The sequence below is a fragment of the Lemur catta genome, unplaced genomic scaffold, assembly GCF_020740605.2.
Source record: "Lemur catta isolate mLemCat1 unplaced genomic scaffold, mLemCat1.pri scaffold_65_ctg1, whole genome shotgun sequence".
Lineage (NCBI taxonomy): Eukaryota > Metazoa > Chordata > Mammalia > Primates > Lemuridae > Lemur > Lemur catta.
The window spans coordinates 1,140,930-1,156,280 of NW_025423864.1; the positions used below are offsets into that span (position 1 = coordinate 1,140,930).

General features: G+C 37.7%; 1 long non-coding RNA gene across 25 annotated transcripts in view; it reads left to right on the forward strand.

Annotated features, from left to right (window-relative positions):
• Positions 1–15,351, forward strand: part of LOC123629953 — a 25,755-nt gene continuing 10,404 nt past the window's right edge. For 3 of the 25 annotated variants that reach the window (XR_006732437.1, XR_006732414.1, XR_006732432.1), the window contains exons 1-9: positions 1–217; positions 2,588–2,630; positions 4,350–4,554; positions 4,697–4,723; positions 13,176–13,489; positions 13,685–13,802; positions 14,365–14,535; positions 14,779–15,011; positions 15,112–15,202. This is a non-coding gene — a long non-coding RNA (uncharacterized LOC123629953). Of the gene's footprint in view, positions 218–2,587; positions 2,631–3,864; positions 4,057–4,349; positions 4,555–4,696; positions 4,724–13,175; positions 13,490–13,684; positions 13,803–14,364; positions 14,536–14,778; positions 15,012–15,111; positions 15,203–15,351 lie in introns of all 25 variants that reach the window. The other 22 variants (XR_006732422.1, XR_006732429.1, XR_006732420.1 and 19 more) reach the window with 22 other exon arrangements.

Sequence of the window (15,351 nt, forward strand, 5' to 3'; positions counted from 1 at the left end):
TGAGAGGCCAGCAGCATTCAGTAGCAGTCTTGTTGCAGAGACACAGGAGACCAGAAGTTTCTCTGGCCCTTGTACAATGAGCACAGAGTCAGCTTCTGCTGGAACTGTTGTTGATGGGTTAGGTCTTCACAGAGAATTTCCTGGAAGAGAATACTCACTGTTTTCTTCTTCCTGCCCATGGACTTTAGATACCAGCTTGAAGAATAACTTGAGTGAGGTTAGTTATATGATCTTCTTTCCTTTGGGTTTCAGATTTCTGATATAATTACTGTTTTTAGTTTGGCGAAATACTGAGTTGTTTAAATGACCTATGCATGATTAGTAATGGTTATAATTATCTGAGTTAATAAAGAGAGGAAAGAGAAAGTTTTCTATTTTCTTAAATTCCCTGCAGCTCTCATTTTCAAGAGATACCCAGATAGTAATGTTATTCAATACATGTAAGTAAAATGACACATTTTAGATTTGTTTAAAGGCTGCATTTAAGTTAGATGTTAGAGATTGAATTTTCTGTAATAACAGGAAGTATATTGAGAGGTCCTTTGGCTTCCTTCCAATTGATTTTAGTTTGGCTGTGGTTGTGGTTCATAACACTTTTGAAGTTTTCCTCTACCATCTCAAAGTTTCCACCCTTAGTCACAAGGGAATGATTGGCATCCAAACACTTAACCACATCTGGATATTTATTATTTATAGCAGTCCAAGAGAGGTAAGTTTTATGAATTAAATAAACCTGTAGTACTACAAAGATTAACTTCTCTTTTTAAATTAAAAGATTTGTCATTTCCTTACATAAAAGTACATGTTTAATTGCTAAGGTAATTACAGCCTTTTAATCTCAAGTTTTGTAAAATTTGCCTATTGGTGGGCAATTGCACAGCACTTTTTAGTTAAATGAGGCATGTACTTGAACTTTTAAAATGGCATTCACTTTTGTCTCTCTATCTTGCCATCACTTGAATGATTGATGACTAAGATGGAAAATCTATCAAGACATTTTGCTGTCTTTTTTCCTTCTATAATCTGTGCCAGGCACTGTATTGCCCTTCAACTGGCGACAACAATTCTGAATTTCTAGTAAGGGAAATATGAGGAAAATGTGTGATTTAAGGGGAAAGTAAGAATAAAATGAAAGAGTCTTTTAAAACATCATTTAATATTTGACAGTCTCACTTGTCAATATAGATAAAATCACTCAAGCCTCCCACCAGCCAGGACAAAACTAGAAGCATCAATACTCCAGACCCTTTTCCTAAGCCTCTGGGTGCCCCTCCCAGAGCAGCTCCCTTCCTGGGATCTGGGTCCTTCCCTTTCCCTTCTGAGCTTTCATATGTAACCTGGGAAAAGATAATTACATTAATAGGCCCTTAGTTCAAGTCACGTTACGATGTACATTTTACATAGTGTTTATTAATGGTAACGTAAGATTCTGTTGATAAAGCCTTCTCCCTTCATCTGGTATTGAGTTGTACTTTTACAACACCTGGCTGGTAATACTGTTATCAGATTATTCATTTGTTCATGCCTTTCTATGGTGGTGTTCTCACAAAAGTGTTCTTGAAAACAGTCTCTCAAAATACTGGGAAAAGTGTTAGTCAGACATTTGTGAAGGCATCAGATGTCATATTATGATTATCACGACAATATATTTATTAGCTTGAATATACTCTTTCAGGCCCCGTTTTGGGCATTTAGAGGGAGAATACCTTTTATACAAAGGAGTTAAACAAGAATCCTCTATATGAGAACATTTACAATACATTAATAGTTAGAAATGTTTTCACACATTTTTAGAAATAACTAAAAATTGCAGCTATAAGCAGCCAGATGTTTCCAAAACCTGGTACTAATTTCTGAAAAGAAATAAAAATTACAATTCATGAGCTATATATTTTTGACCTCTTTTCTAATTCTAGAACATCGTGAATCAAAGAAACTAAGTTTGAAAACTGGCTCTAACCTATATTTATCCTTATTTCAAGCAAATTTTGGGAGATCTTAGTGTTCATATGACAAAATGTCAGTCATAAGACAGGCAGCACAATATTTTTACCTAATCTTAGCCAGTAGAATATTCACATGACATTATGACAGTGCCATTTTCTTCATATGTGTATTCATGATTCTGTGCTAAAATGTTAGTAGCATAGAACATACTTTAATATTTTAGTTTTATTAGAAGTGGAAAATAAAAATTTTATTTTAAGGAAAAATCAATTACAGTGAAAAAACCTCATCATGTTTTATAAAGGGTAGAGTTTTCCTAAGAATTTCAAAGTAACACATTCATGTGAAAATGTGATTTGAATTGTCCAACCTTTGTACTGATAAGAGAAAATGTCACCCTTTTTGAAGTCATGTATATTCAGTAGACCAATATTAATTGTACTTTTTTATTAGATGATTGTAGACAGCATCACACATACACATTCTGTTATCTAAATGTGAAATAAATAGGAATTTTATTTTATTATGTGATTATTTCTCTATTTAAGCAATCCTCAAGTTAAGTCTAGTCTCTCTAGCAATGCCATGAAAATGTCTCTGGTTTACCTGAAGATTATAAATAATATTTGACTTATTTCAGATGCAGCAGGAGTTGGAAGAAATAACTTCAGGACTAGAAGTAGGTATGCTGCCAAATTTTATGAATTAAATTGAGAGTAATGATTTGATTTCTGAAATCAGCTGTAAGTAAGAAGTGGCATCCCTCTCTATTATTTGGTTAATAGATACTACATTAAATATTTCCTCTTACATGAATCTAGTGAAAGATGTGAAAACACTAACATTCATACTGAACAGTATACTTATGCTTCATGATTTCATTATCATATTCCATAGCTTCAGAGAAATCTCATGAAATTTATGTTTTGTTTTGTTATTTTCTGGATCTGCACTTTATTCACTCTACCATCCCTATGAACCTATTCATGTGTCAGGCAGCACACTGGAACTATTCTTAGAAAACGAAGGCATCATCAGCTTTCTACGTTTATGATAATGATTTAAGGCCCAAACCCCCAAACTCATCTAGTGACACTAAGCCAAGCAATTATAGTTCATAAGCAGTCACTTGACCTGTGACCTTTTAAATCCATCATCTACTTTTTCACTGGCATACTTTTGCCCTCAGAAAAGGTTCCATATTTCTTAGCATGGAAACATCACCCACATCAATGTGGTTCTTGTCAATTTTTTCAACTTCATATCTTGCCACATACCCTACACTGCCCCTCTGTTCTAGCATCTCAAAAACTAGACTACTTAGAATTCCACAATGTCCCTCCTCACTGCCACCTGTTTTCCTTTACTTCTTCCCTCTATCTGATAATTGTCCCTCAGCTATCAAGTTATGTATCACCCCTACCAAAAAGTGTACTCTACTGATAGAAAACTTGGACAGATGGCCCTTGTCTGTGTTAAAAGAGTGCCCATTTTATACTTGTTATGGTCTCTCTGACTCTGCAGGGTGTTCCCTGCTTCTCCTCTTTGCATATTACAGTATACGATTGTTGAGGTCGGTCATGTGGACTGTGTCATCTTCACCTTGTCCTTCCAGTGCTTGTCATAGTTCCTTCGCATGTGGTTGTTGAATGAGTGAAGGGAGCTGAGAAAACCAGATGCTGAACCACAATGATAATTAATTTAATGTGCAACTATGGACAATAATATTTAATATAATAATAATAATATGATAATATAATATTAATATTACAATACGAGTTTTGTATTGCCTGTTTACATATATATTTATCATTCTTATTAACACCAATAAAGTTCTTGCCTCTTTCTTACTAGCTTACACTTATTTCCTACAAAATCTTTTAGGTAAAGAATATAATTCTTTACTTTTATTTCCAGATGCTGCTGGATACAGTCCTCTAGAAGAGTTTCTCCTCTAGGATACATTAATGAGTCAAGTCTAAATGAATATATTCTTTGGAAGGCATCTCAACAATATATGCCAATTTTTTTTTAAATTATATGATGTGAAAGACTTTTAATTGGATCTTGCCAATGAAAGCCAATTTTATATCCTCAAACTGTCAAAGTGTGAGCTCTTTCAATAACCAAACACTCAAGTTTTCATGCATACTTTAGTGAAGTTACTTGATTTCTCATTCGTCTTTTACCATTTTCATCACTATACATAATGATAAATTTACATTTAGACAGACATCATTTTGGTTCAGGTACTGTGGTCATTGTCAATGTTTGGAGGTGTTACAATTCTTACAGTGCCATCAGACTTATGTAATTTTAATTTTCAGCACAGATTTATATGGCTCTTTCTTCCTGGAGACAAAAAGTTTGCCTAACTCTTTTGATTTTTTCTGTTCATTCAGATTTAGATCCTGTGTGTTTTGACAAGTGTATCACAGAAGTGGTCCTGTGGATCTTCTCTTTGCATCCTAACATGGGATCTACATCTGATTTGTCTTATTCCTGATGATGTTAGCATTGACCGCTAATGGTGGTATCTGCTGTGTTTGAGATTTGACTTGCTGAATGAGCCAAGCATAGTACCTGAAATAAATCTAACTCAGTCAGGTGTGTAATTCTTTTCACACTAACCTTACTTGCTTCAATTTCCTCATATTTTGGTGCAGATTTTATTTCTAAATTAGTGACATCCTTTGGTCTGTTGTTCTCTTTTTTTCTTTTGCTGTCTTTGTCTGGTTTTGATGTGAAGGTGATACTGGCTTTATAAAACTATTTGGTAAGTAATTGTCTTCTTCAATTTTTTAGGAGAGTTTGTATAACCCTGGTGTTAATTCCTTGAATGTTGGTTAAAATTCTCCAGTGAAACCCTCTAGGCCTAGAGACTTTGGGGAGAGGGAGCTGTTTTATTCCAAATGCCATTTGTTTCTTAAATAGTTACGGAGCTATTCAGGTTATCTATTTAATATTGGCTCAGTTTGGATAATTTGTGGTTCTTGAGAAATTGCTCCATTTGTTATACATAGTTAAGTTGATGAGCATGACATTTTTTGTAGCATTCATTAGTTATCATTTTAATGGCTGTAACATCTGCCTTTTTTGCTGCTCATGTCTGATATTAGTGATCTGTATCTTCTCTGTTTTTATCTTTCTCGGTCTTGTCAGATTTTTGTTGATTTTATTTATTTTTTTAAAGAACTAGCTACTTGTTTTCTTGATTTCTTATTATTTTCCTGTTTTTTCATATAATTATTTTTCTTCTTATATTCACTATTTCCTCCTCATTCTTATTTTCAGTTTCTCTTGTTCTTTTTTAGTTTCTTAAACTAGGACTATTGATTTGAACTTTTCCTTTTATAATAACGTAGGTACTTAGTGCAATAAATGTCATCTTCAGCACTGTTTAAGTGGCGTTCACATAATTTCATTAGTTATATTTTTATTTTCATCCAGTTTCATGTATTCTATATTCCTTTCAGCTTTCTTCTTAGACCCATGCCTTTCTTTGATGGGTACTATTTAATTCTCAACTGTTTGGAGAATTTCTGTTATCTTTCTCATAATTTCCAGGTGTATTCAATTATTTTAATTGAACGTACTTGTATGATTTCAATGGTTTTAAATTTCTTGAAGTTTATTTTATGACTTAGAATATGGACTATTTTTGTGAATTCATCATGGATTATTGGAAAAAAAGTTTCATCTGCTATTATTGGGTGGACTGTTCTATGACTACCCACTTGTGGGGGCTGAGAGTGTTATGCACTTGTTCTACGCCTGTGCTGATCTTCTGTCTGTAGATTACTAGAGTAGGGTGGTGAAGTCCTCAGGTAAAATTGTGCATTTATCTGTTTCTCTTTTGAGTTCTGTCAGTTTGTACTTCATGTGTACAGAGGCCATATTGTGTACACATTTAAACAGCTCTTATGTCTTGCTTGTTTGTTGGCCTTTCCATTATTGTGTGATGTACCTCTTTATGTCTAGTAATTGTTTTTGCTCTGAAGTCTACTTTATCTCATATTAACATAGCCATATTAGTTTTTAAAGAGAACTGAGGTTGCGTAGTTTATCACTTCCATCCTTTTACATTCGCTGTAACTATGCTGTTAAATTTGAAGTGCGTTCATTAACAGGCAGCATAAATTTTGTTGAATCATGCTGTTTCCCACTCCACTTTGGTATTATCTTTTAATTGACACATGCCCACTATTTGCATTCAAGGGAATTGTTATATGCTTAAGGGTCAGGTGTGTGCTACTTTTTGATTTGTTTTCTGTTTGTTAATTATCTTGCTCTTTCCTCTGCATCTCTTTCCTTACCCTCCTGTTGGATACTTCAGGAGTTTTAGGATTAGATATTGATTTTTTTACAGTGTTTTTGATAATATATCTTTTATAATTTTCTTAGTGGTGACTTTAATTATTATTATACATGCACAACTTATCAGAGTCCACTGGTGTGGATGTTTTACCATTTGAAGTGAAATGTAGAAACCTTATTTCCATTTAGCTTCCTTCAGCTTTTTACTTTTTAAAATGGAATGGTGCTAAGTGACGCCCCTGTTGCACTGGATGCCACATCAAATATCATTCAAAAACGTATGGGAAGAAGCATATTTTATCCTCCCCTATTTTCCCATTCTGATGTTCTTCTTTTTGAGGTTCCAAGCATTCTTCTGATACCAGCTCCTTTCTGTTTAGAGAACTCACTCTATACATTGGTAAGAGGAGGTTTGCTAAGCACAACTTGTCTTAGTTTCCTCCATCTGAGGACGCCTTTATTTGCCCTTCCTTTCTGAGTGTGAATTTTGCTGGATGCAGATTTAGTGGCTGATAGTTCTTTTCTTTCAGCAATTTAAAAATGTTAGGCCTCTTCCTCCCATCCTCCATGGTTTTGAATGAGAAATCTGTCATTTGAATCCATATCTCTCCATCAGTCTACATCATTTCTCTTGGGCATGCTTTGAAGAGTTTTTATCTGTCTTCATTTTTCAGTTTTCAGAAGGTTTTAAAGGACATGTCTTGATCTGGACTTCTTTGGGTTTATCTTATGTAGAATTCACTTAGATACTTGAATCTGTAGGGTTTTGTCTGCCAAATTTGTGATATTTTCAGATATTACTTCATTGAATATTTTTTTCAGTCCTACTGTCTCTTTCGACTTTCTTTTTTTCCCTGGGTCTCTGATGATACAGATGCTGTCTGATGGGTCCCCGCGGCTGTCTTGTTTGTTCTGTTTTATATCTGTTTTTTTCTTTATTGTTCAAAATAGGGAAATTCTATTGATTTGCTTTGAAGTTCATTTATTCTATCTTCTCCCTTTTACTATTGAGTTTATCCCCCAAATTTTAACTTAGTTATTATAGTTTTAAAATCTACAATTTCCATTTGGTTCCTTGTTTTTATTTTGTATGTCGGAGTATTATAGGGTTACAAAGGCTTTGATTACATAATTGCTTTTGCACTGTCCCAAAACAGTGCCCATTCACTAGGGAGTATGCACCATAGCCGCTATTTGTGGATTTACCTAATCCCTCTTCCCCATTCCTACCTGCTCAACACCCTATCAATGTTTCTTCCCATATGTGCACATTAGTGTTGATCATTTGGTACGAATTTAATGGTGAGTGCCTGTGGTGTTTTTCCATTCTTATGATATTTCACTTAAAAAAATGGACTCTAGCTCCATCCAATATAATAGAATAGGTAGTTAATCATTTTTAATTTTTTTATACGGCTGACTAGTACTCCACGGTACACATCTGCCACATTTTTTAAATCTGCTCATGTATTGATGGGCACTTGTATTGTTTTCATATTTTTGCAGCTGTGAACCATGCTGCTATAAACATTCGAGTGCAGATGTCTTTTTCATAGAATATCTTTTCCTTTGGGTAGATGCCCAATAGTGGGACTGCTGGATCAAATGATAGTTCTACTTTTAGAACTCTGAGTTATCACTATGGTACTTTCCATAGAGGGTAGTATCAGTTTCCAGTCCCAGCAGCAGTATATGAGTGTTCCTATCTCTTGGTATCCACACCAACATTTGTTGTTTTGGGACTTTTTGATAAAAGCCGTTCTCACTGGAGTTAAGTGATATCTCATAGTGGTTTTTATTTGCATGTCCCTGAGGATAAGAGATGTTCACCACTTTTTAAAGATGTGTGTTGGCCACTAGTCTGCCATTAGTCTTTTCTTTTGAAAAGTTTCTGTTCATGTCATTGACCACTTTGTATGGATTTGTTTGATGAGTTCGATATAGATTCTGGTTATCAGCCCTTTATTGGATGTGTAGCATGTGAATATTTTCTCCCATTCTCTAGATTGTCTGTTTGCTCTCATGGGAGTTTCCTTGGCTGTGCAGAACCTTGTTAATTTGATAAGGTCCCATTTGTTTGTTTTCACTGATGCCATGATTGCTTTTGGGGTCTTCTTTATTAATTCTTTGCCTAGGCTGATGTCTGTGAGAGTTTTTCCAACATTTTCTTCTAGAATTCTTAAGGTTTCATGCCTTAGGTGTAAGTCTGTAATCCATTGTGAATTGATTTTTGTGAGAGGCAAAAAGGGCAGTTCCTGTTTGAGTCTTCTGCATGTGGCTATCCAAATTTCCTAGTACCACTTATTGAATAGGTATTCTTTTTCCCACTGTGTGTATGTTTCTTGTTTATCAAAGAGCAGATAGCTCTATCTGGATGGTTTTGTATCTGGGTTTTTAGTCCTGTTCCACTGGTCTATGTCTCTGTTCTTGTGCAAGTACCATACTGTTTTGGATACTCTAGCCTTGTAGGATAGCTTGAAGACTGCTAAATTGGTGCCTTCCATTTTTTTCTTTATGCTTAAGGTTGCTTTTTCTATACGGGGGTCTTCTCTTGTTTGATATAAAGTGTTCATTTATTTTTTTGAGATATGCAAAAAACGTTGTTGGTATTGTAATAGAGATTGCATTGAATCTGTAGATCAGTTTGAGCAGTATGACCATGAGCATGGTGTGGCTTTCCATCTGTTTATGTCCTCTGCTATTTCCTCGCTCAGTGTTTTGTAGTTCTCCCTGTAGAGCTCTTTCACCAGCTTAGGTGAATATATTCCTGGGTATTTTATTTACCTTGTTGCCATTGTGAAAAGTATGGAGTCTTTGATTTGGATCTCTGTTTGCCTGTTGTTTGCGTATATGAATGCTACCAATTTATGTACATTAATCTTGTAACCTGAGACTTTGCTGAACTTATCAATTGCAATAATCTCTTGGCTGAATCTTCGGGGTCTAGATAAAATATCATATTGCCAGCAAAGCACAGTAGTTTGACATCTTCTGCCCCCATTTGTATTGGCTTGCTTTCTTTCTCTTATCTAATTGCCCTGGCTAGGAACCCAAGCACTATGTTGAACAGAACTGGTGATAGAAGGCAATATTGTTTGGTTCCAGTTCTGAGCAGGAAATCTTTCAAATTTTCCTCATGCTGTATAATGTTGGCAGAGAGTTTGTCCTATACGGCTTTTATCATTTTGAGGTAAGTCCCATCTATGCTTATTTTGTTAAGCGTTCTTATCATAAAAGTGTTCCAAATTTTATCAAATGCTTTCTGTGCATCTACTGCGAGGATCATATGGTCTTAGCTTACACTTCTGTTTATGTGGTGAATTACATTTATAGGTTTGTGTATGTTGAAACATCCCTGCATTTTTGGGATGAAGCCCTCTTAATCATGATAGATTATTTATTTGATGAGTAGCTGAATTAGATTTGCTAGGATTTTCTTGACATTTTTTGAATGTATATTCATAATGGATATTGGTCTGTAATTTTCTATTTTTGGCGAGTCCTTTCATGGCTTTGGGATCAGAGTGATGTTGGCTTTGTAAACTGTGTTGGGGAGGAATCCTACCTTCTCAATATTGTGGAATAATTTCTGCTGTATAGGCACCAGTTCTTCTTCGTAGGTCTGATAAAATTAAGCTGTGAGGCCGTCTGGTCTGAGACTTTTATGTTTAGGAAAGTTTTTATTGCTGCTTCAATTTCAGTACTTGATATTGGTCTGTTCAGGAATTCTATTTCTTCCTGATTGAGCCTAGGGAAGCATTGTCATTCTAAGAATTTGTCCATTTCCTCCACACTTACAAGTTTACCTGCATAGACATTTTCATAGTATTCATACATGATATTATGTATTTCCATGGTATGAGTTGTAATTTCTCCTTTTTCATTCCTGACTGAGCTTATTAGCACCCTGACTTTTGTGCTTCTGGTTCTAGTGAGGATCTTGCCAATCTAGTCAGGATCATGCCAATTTTCTTTTCTTTTCAAAGAATGAACTTTCTGTTTCATAAATCTTTTGTACAGGTCTTTTATTATTGATTTCATTTAGTTCTGCTGTGATCCTTCTTATTTCTTTTCATTTGTCGGGTTTGGAATTGGTTTGCTCATCCTTTTCCAGTTTTTTGAGATGATTCATTAGATTGTTGATTTGTGATCTTTCTGTATTTTAGAAAAAAGAATGTATGACTATAATTTTCCTCTCAGGATTGCAGTAGCTGTGTCCCACAGATTTTTGATAACTTGTGTCCTTGTTATCATTTAGGTCAAAGAATCTTTTGATTTCCATCTTAATTTCCTCCTTGACCTGAGTATCATTCAGAAGTATGTTGTTTTGTTTCCATGAATTTGTGTAGAGATGATTGTTTCTGTTGGAGCTGATTTCTAATTTTATTCCATTGTGGTCTGAGTGGATACATGGTATAATTTGCATTTTTTAAAAAGAATTGTTGAGACATGTTTTATTGCTTAGGATATAGTGAAGCTTAGAGAATGTCCCAGTAGCTGATGAGAAGAATGTATACTCAGCAGTTTTTGGGTAAAATGTTCTGTAAATGTCTGTTAGGATCATTTCTCATAGAGTTCACTTTAAGTCCATTGTTTCTTTGTTTATATTTTATTTGGAGGATTTGTTCTGTTCTGTGAAAGGGGTTTTGAAGACCCCAGTTATTATGGTGCTGCCATTTATCATTTTGCTTAGATGAAGTAGTATTTGCTTCATGAATATGAGTGCAGCTCTGTTGACCATGTAAATATTTAGAATTGTTATGTCTTCTTGTTGAATTGTTCCTTTTACCATTATATTATGACCATCTTTGTCTTTCATTACTTTTGTTGATTTGAAGACTAAGTTATTCGATATGAGAGCTGCCACACCAGCTTTCTTTTGGTTTTCCTTTCCATGGAATATTGTTTTCCATGTCTTCAGTTTGAGTCTGAATGAGTCTTTGTGAGTTAGATGTATTTCCTGAGGATAGATGTTACTTGGCATATGTATATGTATTCATTCACCTAATTTATGTCTCTTCAGTGGGCAGTTCAAGTCATTCATATTTATTGAAATATTTGATAAGTGGGTCGGATCTGTGCATCCTGTTGATTAGATTTCTGTTGCTTTGTTTTATCTCTGTGCCATTGTGGTATCTGGCCTTTAACCTTTAGCTTTTGGGTAATTTTACACTGATGAGTTCTATTGTGCTGATCCATGACTAATGCAGTTCTGAGTACTTCCTGCATGGCAGGTCTTGTCTTGAACAACTCCCTCAGAGATTGCTTATCTGAGAACAATTTTATTTCTCCGTCATATATGAAACTTAGTTCTCCAGGATACAAAATTCTAGTTGGGCCTTATTTCCTTTGAGAAGAGTGAGAGTAGAGCCCCAGTTGTAAGGTGTCACTTGAGCAGTCTGCAGTTAGTGTGATGTGTTTCCCTGGGTAAGCTACTTACTGCTTTCCCCTTACAGCTCATAAGAGCACCTCTGTCATGTTTAATTTCTCCACTCTGATGACTATGTGTTGTGTTTTCCTCTTCATCATGGCTCCGCCAGGGGTCCTAGGAGGTTCTTGTACCTGGATATCTAGAATTCTAGCAAGGTCAAGGAAATTTTCCTCAATCATTCACTCAATTAAATTATCTAACCATTGTGTATTTTCTTCTGCCCCCTCAGGAATGCCTATGATTCCTATGTTAGGCCTCTTATCATAGTTCCATATTTTTGTATGCTTTGTTTATTTCCCTTATTTCTCTGTTCTCTCTCTGTGACTGACTGATTTAATTGAAAGGTGGTATCATCAAGCTCTGGGATTCTTTCTTCTGCCTGACCTAACCTGTTCTTAAGGCTTCTTACTGTGTTTTGTAATTCCTTGAATGAATTTTTCATCTCCAGAAGTTCTGTTTGATTTTTCTTTAATACTTGAACTGCTTTAGTGAATTTTTCATTCATTTCCTGCACTTTGGCTTTTTTTGTGTGTTGTATTTCCATATTTTATTGAATTGCATTGAGGTTTCTTACAATCCATGTTCAAAATTATTCACCAGTCATTTCAGTGTTATGATTTTGGTTGGTATCCATTGCTAGAGTGCTGGTGAAGCCTTTCCTGGGTGTTCTTTAGCTTTTATTTTCCATACTTCTAGAGTTCTTTTGCTGATTCTTTCTCGTATGGAGCAATTTTTACCTCTTTGGAGGTAAAACCTTTCGATTTTCTTTTGTTTCGATAATGACATATACCGAGTTTAATATCTGAGCCCTGAGGTCATGCTTCTGTGTGAGAACTGACCACACCCTGTATGGTGAGTCAGTAAATGTAGTAAAAGGGCATGTAAACTGACCTCCCTATCCGTAGGTGTTGCTTGCTGGGAAGAACAAGCTTCAGTGTTGTTTTTGGTTCCTGGGACCTCCTCTAGTTACTCAGAAGAACTCTAGTGTCCCAGATGGTGGGTGGGGCTCTGGAACTGGCAGATGTGTCCGTATTTTACACTTCAGCAGGTCCAGGTAGGGGAGTGAGGCTGGGTGTGACTTGGTTTCGTGAACCTGCACTAAAATTCCACAGAAGTTTTAGCAGGGGTCAAATTTCTGCCTTTGGGCACAGCTGCCAGGGATGGGCTGAAGTAGGGCCTACTCAGCCAGAAAGTCTGTGTGTGGAGGCAGGGCTGTCTGAGACCCTGAATCAGGTAGTCTGGAACAAACTTCACTTCTTTCCACCCTCCCCTATTCTGTGGTTTCTTCCAAGCCTCTGCTGGCAGGCAGGACCTCAAGCCAGCCTTGTTGTACTATGACTGTGATGGGGACTGGGAGTTTCCCTGTCCAGGATCCCAGCCAGAGCTGGGAATGGGGCCCTTCTGGGGGAGGAGGGGTGCCCCCACATGTACACCATAGGTGTGAACCCAAACTGCACTCTCTCCCAATCTGCCCCTGCAGGCATCCACAGCTCATGAGAATTATTCACAAATATCCCCTCTTGCCCCTGGGTTTTGTGATTGGGACCTGAGTGTACTGGATCTGACATGTGGGCCCATCCTCTGGGCCCTGGAGATCAATCCCTGAACATAGCAGGGAGAAGCATACTGTTCCCAAGTCCCTCCTGGGATGCTCAAGCTGGATCAATGTCCCTCCACTTCGGGCTGTGTCCCACTCTGCTGAAGTCACCAGCAACAGTACCAGGAATGGCCAGCAGGCAGTGCACTCACAGTCCAAGCACCTCTTTTTTCTGCTACAGGACCTCCAGAGAAAAGGTATGAGCTCCATTCCCTGTGGGAGCCTCTGTGTGGTGGCTCAATTTTTTCTCTCAGTAGCCATGGGAGGGGGAGGGGAAGGGAAGAAAAAGAGTCTAGGTGGAGGAAAGTCCACTCTCTCGTCTTCTTCAAACCTCTCTCTGGGAGGCAGTCCACCCAGAATGACGGGTGTGTGGAATCACTCTCATCATCCAGGACCCACTGCACTCATGTGGCTCCTGCAGTCTGGGCCAGAGTTGAGAAATGTCTGTGTTGGGATGAGGAAGATGGAACCAGAATGTTTGGGGCACCCTGGTGAAGACAAAGGCAGCAGGTGTGTCAAAAAGCAATGTGGAATCTCCCATCTTGCTTGGGTCTGTGCGGCATGAGATGCACTAAGCGGTGCTGGGAGTCTGGTGCCCTTTTTGAAAGCAGCTCTCCACTCACTGGGAGCAGCGTTGTCTGGGCTTGCGTCAACAGAATGTCTCTCCAGCACCTCAAGAGCCCAGGAAGAGTCTGAGATACAAGGGAGGGGTATGGTACTGGATCCAGGTACCCTTCTGCCTGGACTCCTAGCCTCACTGGGCTTAATTCCCATCGATGCCTTTCTCCTTCCAATCTTGCTCTTCCTCCTCTTCCCCTGGAGTCTCCTGTGGGTTCAGGAACACTTCCTTAAGCCCCCTTTCTTATCTACATTTGTCTGTCTGTTTTTTCTCTTTCATCTAAAACTTCTCCTTCTATAGAGATGCTCTGGCTGGTGGTGCCTTCGGTCCACCATCTTACCCCCCATAACCATTTGGTTGTTTCTCATAACTTCTTTTCCTTTCCTGAAATTTTTAAGGTTTTCATTTGTTTCCAGACAATTCCTAATTGCTTATTGGCATGACCTCACTCAGTCTCATTGTAGGTGGGGCAGCGTAGAGGTTCAGTTGTCTGCTGGGCCCTGCTGACAACAGAAGTATGTGAAATGGAAGTGCTGATTAGCCTGGACTCTACTATCTTGTCAGTGTGTTGATTCTGGCTTGCAGTGGTGGCTCAGCTTCCTACTTGTCTCCAGTGACTCCAGGGTAGGGAAGGTGACACTCACCTTGCCTCTCAGTGTGTGGGACTCTTTCTTATTGAGTTGAGGTGGAGGCTCAGCTTCCTACTGAACTCCAGTGCCATCAGGGCTGCAAAGATGACACTAGCTCTGCTTCACACTGTCTTGGTAAATCTTTTGCATGCTGGGTGGGTGTGGGGGCTCAGGTTCCCTCTGGACCCCATTGATACTACATTGCCAAGGGAACTGTAAAATTATTTCCTTTTGTCAGGCAGGGGATGGAGAACAGCTTCCTACTTTGTCTGTTGCTACCACTCCAAAGTGAAAATCATAATGCCTACTTTTGCCAGATGGGAAATAGAAGATGAGCTCCTTTGTTGGTGCCAGTAATACCAGCAGGCAAGAACATCAAAGCATGGCTGCTTCTGTTCAGTGGATATGAAGTAGATAATCTGCTCCCCGATGGACTCCACTGGAACCATCCTGGTATTTCATTGCAGTTGGGTGGGTATTGCCAGCAAGGTTTTCTGCTGTTAGACCATTCTTTTCCAATCCTTTGGTTGGGAGAGCAGGCTTCTTTTTTTGTTTTGTCTGTGCCACTTAGTGGTCCTGATTGGAGGCTTCCGCAGCACTCTCTCCAGAGCATATGGGAAGAAATTGAAGACCCAAGGAACTCATCATTGTGTTATTCCCCAGTAAGTGCACCTTCTTTTCACCTTTCAGATGCTGAGGCTTCTCCAACTTGGCTAGATCCAGATTTGTATTGTCTTAAAGTTAAAATTTGTGTGTGTGTGTGTGTGTGTGTGTGTTTGTGTATTTGATTCCTTTTTAAATCCTTGAATCT